Raw genomic sequence first — 6,218 nt, forward strand, 5'->3', positions numbered from 1 at the left:
GGGGAAATGGAAATGGTGTATGGGTCACGTGACATCAAGTTTCCCGCAAAATTTAGCTGCGAAACCTAATGGGTGTATAGGTTTGGTGACGTCTACTTGTTTGTTAAATTTAGCGGGGGAACTGATTTGGTGTGTACGTCTTGTGATGTCCATTTGTTTGCTAAATTTAGCGGGGAAACTGATTTTGTCTGTAGGTCCGGTGACAACAGGTCACGCGATATGATACTGCACTAAATTTAGCGGGGAAACTGAACTCCTGTTTAGGTCACGTGAGATCAAATTCCCCACAAAATTTAGCCGGACATCCACGGACGAACGAATGTTCGGACGGAAAAAAAAAAGGGGGGTGAGGGGTATCGTTGAAAAGCATTTTGGGCTTGAAAACCAAAAATGTGATTGTCTGGTTGCCAGATTGAAAAATTTGGGATGATATAATTAAGCTTTGTATTCACTATACGGCCTAAAATGACAAAAGCTTTGTGCGTACTAAGTAACCTATGAGCACCCCATATCAAGAGTAATTTATTTGTTTCGTTTTCGTGTGCTACCCCCTTTAAGACGCGAGCTTTATGATGTTGCTCAGCTTGCAATTGTCTACGACTTACCTCAAGTGCTACTGAGTTAAAGTTTTACATAATCATTGTATAATCAAGTTAATAAAACATGTATGTTGTTCTAGTTTTTAACTCGGTGGCGATCTATAACGAAGCGGAAATGTTCATATTAGTAGTAAACATCTCGAAAGTCGGTGCATTGAACAGGCCAATGCTAAAATGTTAAAGTGGGCTAGTTGTATATGTTGGATATGTCTTGTACTAGGCCAATGCTTTCACAACAATCCTGAAAAGCAGTATCACATACCCTTTGTGCTCTTCGTCTCAAAAGTGAGTCAGCCAATATATGCACATATTTATTCAGACCCAGTGCATATACAGTATGCACCAACCCCATAATTTTCAGACAAGCGCCTGCTGCAAACATGCGCCATCTGTCGGCCATCGCATGAGAGCCTGAGCTTAACCGAATGTATTAAAACATTTCTATGTATTTTTTAAAGGCTGCCTCGTATCCCATTGCCTTTGTTTACACCGAAAACTGGAAGAATTGACCATATCTTCCGGAACTTTATAGTATTCGGACAATTATATTTAATTCCTGGAACAATTATCGAGATCCCATAAGCCACAATCAAGACATTAGCGCAGGTATCTAGCCCCCGGGAAGAAGATTTAACTTTACATGTCTAAAAATAGGTGCTATTGTTTTATATGTACTATCTTTAGCTTACCCTAACGGAAAACCCAATATAAATTTTCGCGATTTTCAAGTAACCACAATTTTTTTTTTGTGGTTTTTTGAATACGTTTTTTTTTGTGTGTGGGAATATGTAATTTTGCGCTCTGGTACCGGCACTCTTTTTGGGCAGGAGCATATTTCACATGAGGCCACAATGATCAGTTAAACAACTATAAATGCTGCCTATTCTGCAGCTGATATGTGCTATCCTTTGATGACGTCGACGATGGAAGAGTGATCCGTTAGTGCATTTTGGTGTATGGGAAATTATTCTTATGTGAGCTGTAAAAATAATTCCTCGTGTTGAAACATGTAATTTGGTGCTCTGGAGAACACCAGCAGAGTTTTGGGGCAGGTGCGCATTTCTGAAGAAGTCAGCATTATCAGTCGAGAGATACTGATGCTTCCTATTCTGTAGCTGGGTTCCGTGCTTTGATAAGGAATTTTGATATATGGGAAATATTTTTTTCTGTGATTTTTATTATATAGTTCCTTCTGTCGGAACATGTAATTTTGCATTCTGGAAGCTGATACCCTCAGACTTTTGGGGCAGTTCCGCATTTCACAGGAAGCCACAATAATCAGTTTAGAAGACAGAGATGCCTCCTACTCTGTAGCTGGTATGTGCTAAAAGTCATGTCAAATTTGGGGGTTTTACGTGCCAAACCTAGGACGGGCATTTGGCACGCCCCAGCGGAGGACTGAGGATTAATTTCGACCACCTGGGGATTTTTGACGTGCAACCGAAAGCTCGGTTACGCGGCGCCTTCTACGCAATAAGCCTCCGTCAGATTGCGGGCACCTCGGTCGGGATTCGAACCCGCCACCTGGGGATCCGTAGGCCGGCGCTCTCGCCTCGGAGCCACCGAGGCGGCTATGGTATGTGCTGTCCTCTCATCCGAGAAAGCAATTTGATGTCTGGGAAAGTGTGTTTTTGCGATTTTATTGAGTCTGGGACCCGTTGTCCTTTCGGGCAGGTTCACATTTTATAGCCAGCCACAATTATCAGTTAAGAAGATACGGATGCTGCCTCTTCTGTAACTGGGGTATGTGCTGTCCTGTCATCTGAGATAGCATTTTGATGTTAAGAAAATTATTTTTATGCGATTTTTTAAAAACCGTCCCTCGAGTTGGAACATGACATTTTGTACTCTGGAGACTAGGACCCGCATACCTTTTGGGCAGGTGCGCATTTCACAGCATGGCCAGAAATTTATGACAGGCTCTTCTGGTTCGCGTATCTCTCCCTACGTGGCGTAGTCCCCTCTAACATTTACGTTGTGTGCAAATTCGTGCCAAAACGGTGTGTGTGCTGAGTGAAAAAGCCACAACGAAACAGTAACTTCAAAAATAAAAATGAATGAGATAAAGGGTGTCTTGAGGTTCCAACCTTTAACATTACCCCTCATCAATTCGTAGCGATACTGCGATCAAAGGAAGAACATCGCAGTTTCTTCAACATTTCGAAGAAATCATCCCATGCACTTCTATAGACCTTATATATGACTTCGAGTGCGATATAGTAAGGTACCATTAAAGATAACTCTTGTGAATGAGTCTAGCGCATAAAACGCATGTTATTATTAGTCCTTGTTTCCGCACAGGAGGTAAGTATGCATTGTCAGCTTATGCATTTGAGACACAAAATGCTTCACGCTGATTTATATCCACTTTCCTCGTGGTGCAATGTTATCACCAATAAAGAGAACACATGAATTTGGATAAAAAATAAACGTTTAATGTCGGGCAATTGTGCCTATAAGTGCTGATTGTTGGGCGAGTTGGTATTGAACGTGTGCCTACAAACCTAAAGAGAAAGGTGCCACGCATCTTCCGTCGACGATGGAAGAGTGACTGACTTGAAACACCAAGTTTACCGCTACTTTTAAGCACACTGCAGGTTCACGAATTTTCTGAACAAGAACACACGACGACAGCCGAGATTGGGCTGGGATTTCTTAGAGTATAGAATCGTTTAAAATATTGCTATAAATTCACATTTTGTTCCGATATAAACTTTTGTAACTTACAAATCTACACTCAGATGTAGATTGCTCTTCCTTATACGCTTCCTTCGGAAAGCACATCTGCTCTACAAAATTCTTACACACGGGACGAGCATCGATGTCCACGTAGCGTACAGCCATGGACACCGCCATATACTGTACAGACCCAACAGTAGAATCCTGTCGTAGGGAATGTCATTTTCCTCTTCTACCACTGCGATAAACTTCAAGAACGTGCACGTGATTCAAAAATAATGATACGTGTAATCGCAAATTAACCTTATTTATTAACCACTACAATTATACGCTTTCAACAAGACTTAGAACTTCGCAATGACACTTCGTTATTGATGGCATTGTCCAGCCTACAACAGCATATTATAATATATAAAATCCGCAATCCTGATTAGTGGCACGTGCTGACATGTCGACTAAACGCGGGGAAATAAATGTTATTCTACCGAATCTCACGACCTCTAAATGGGTTGTAGTATATGTGTGGATTGATGCTAACTACTATTTCAATGTTTGCCTTGCTTCTGTTTGTGTTTTTATTTTGTATGTTTCAATATTTTTGTTTGTTCCTGACTGCTGCGGAATGCACTGGGGTTTAGTAGAAATTTATGGTGTAAGGCGCAAAAAAACCAAAAAAAAAACAACGGGCACTAGAGAGAAAACAAATATACAGAAAACAAGAGACATACAAACAGACATATGTTTAGTAAAACGGCTTTTTTTCTCAACCCCACCATTACATGTAATGAGCAATAAATATCATTATTTATTATTATTATAACGATTATTGTTCTTGCTAACATTATTTTTATAATCTTTATTTGTATTATTAATATTGTTATTATTATTATTTTATTATTATTATTAATATTTTATTAATTTTATTAATATTATTATTGTTAATATTAATATTATATTATTATCAAAACAAAGATCCGTGCGTTGCGGGATTCTATCCCCATTCCACTGCTTGATTGCCGCATGTGTTGCCAACTCCGCCACGCACGCGGTTCGTTTTATTGCTTTATTATTTCTACTTTAGACAATGGCATGAGGCGGTCACACACAATCGCAATAAAGCACTAAAAGACAGCAGCCGTCCTGGCTAATGCCGAACGTGCTACAGGTCTCTCAGCGTAGGCAACGCCTCAAGAAAAGGGAGCCACTCGGGTGTAAATTGCTCGTCCTTATACATTTCTTTCGGAAAGCACATGTGCTCAACAAAATGCTTACGTATGGGGCGAGCATCGATGTCCGCGTAGCGTACAGCGATTCGTCACCGCCATACGCTGCACAGACCCAACAGTAGGATCCTGTCGCAGGGAACGTCATTTTCCCCTTTTACCGCTCAAAAACGTATGTCGTGGGGCGTTAAGAGGGAAGTCTTTTTCGATGGTCCTTTGCAGGACGTCCCAAAATAAGACCGCAGTCACAACAGTCTAGGAAAACGTAGTCAACGGTTTCCATATTTTTTCACAGTTTGCATTCGTCAGACGCTACAGGATAACGTTTTTTTTTAACTAACCAGGCTTTAGCAAAAAAACGTTTGACAACGAAACTTTAAAAACAAAAACAAAATGTTTCGTGTAAGGTTTATCACCATTCGCGTGACTCATTTTAAGACATCCTGCCCTGGGCCTACTGTACAAGAAACAATACACAGAAATTGTAAAAAAGCAAATAATTTTGATCCTTCGTTAGTCGTTTGCGCGATACAACAGACAATCATACGAGTGACAAATGCGGGACTAAAGATCAATAAGTGGCAACCACTTCTTTCATACACCCGCGTACTCAGGCTCCTATGCCCCCACTTAAGAAAACAAGAAAGTCCGGAAACGCACCACGCAATCTCACTTCCATAACGGTTTGTAAAAATTGCTATTTTTATGTCTCTGAGAAACGAGCCAAATACAAACCTACGAAATGGGTTTGTTTTTGTACGACTCACACCTTTCTAAACAGATCACCAAATGAAAACAGCAGAAACTCGTTGCCTACGTTGTATATTAATTCCTGAGAAATGAAGCACATGCAAAATATAACACACATTTGCTGCAAGAAACGCAGTCAAGCCGATGCACGTGCAACTATAGACACCCCATAACATTACAACTTGGTCGCTTTGGCGCCCAGAACTTCATCCTCATCCTGCAAATAGTCACAATTGTTGCGGGAGTGTTCCAGGGGAGCAGGGGGGCGGCGATTCGGTCTATACAACACGTTTAAAAACAGCCGGCGTTAAAGGTCATTCACCGTGCCAAGAACGCAAACGCTTATCCTAGGTGACGGAGCTACTCGTATTGTCACAAAACGTCTCTGTAAGCTCGAAGGCTTTTTCGGCACCCTCGAAGTTAACGCGAAAAATTTCCGTCACCCGTCTACGCTAAAATGCGCTCCTCGAATAAAACGTACTCCTCTGAATACCACTTGAACAAACCCCCCAAGAAAAATACAAACAAATGCAAAGGCAAAAGAGAACAGCCTTGACACACCAAAAAAATAAAGCGAACACGCTCGCTTACACACTAGTTTACAACAAGTATAGAGCCGCAGTGCAACCTACACCGTTGCACAAAACAGACCCCAAGTTAAGATGTTCTATTATAAAAAAAAAGCTCATGTGACACGCGGTCAGTGAGGTTCTTTTCTTCTTTGATGATGATGTTTGATGCTGATGGTAGCTGCTTGATGTCAATTTTGAAGTCTTGGCTCTTCTCGAGGATGTCGAATAACGCATCACGGAGACTTGACATCAAGAAGAACACATGCGTTTACTAATTAAGAGCGAATATAAAAATTACAAGAGCAGAATTTTACAGAACAATCATCCTTGCCGGACACGGCAGGAGTCTTTCGGCAAGACCCGCTCCGGGAGCGTATTTCTGGTCACTCCCTGGA

Source organism: Ixodes scapularis, unplaced genomic scaffold, assembly GCF_016920785.2.
Source record: "Ixodes scapularis isolate PalLabHiFi unplaced genomic scaffold, ASM1692078v2 PGA_scaffold2__306_contigs__length_199485367, whole genome shotgun sequence".
In the NCBI taxonomy this organism is placed as follows: Eukaryota; Metazoa; Arthropoda; class Arachnida; order Ixodida; family Ixodidae; genus Ixodes; species Ixodes scapularis.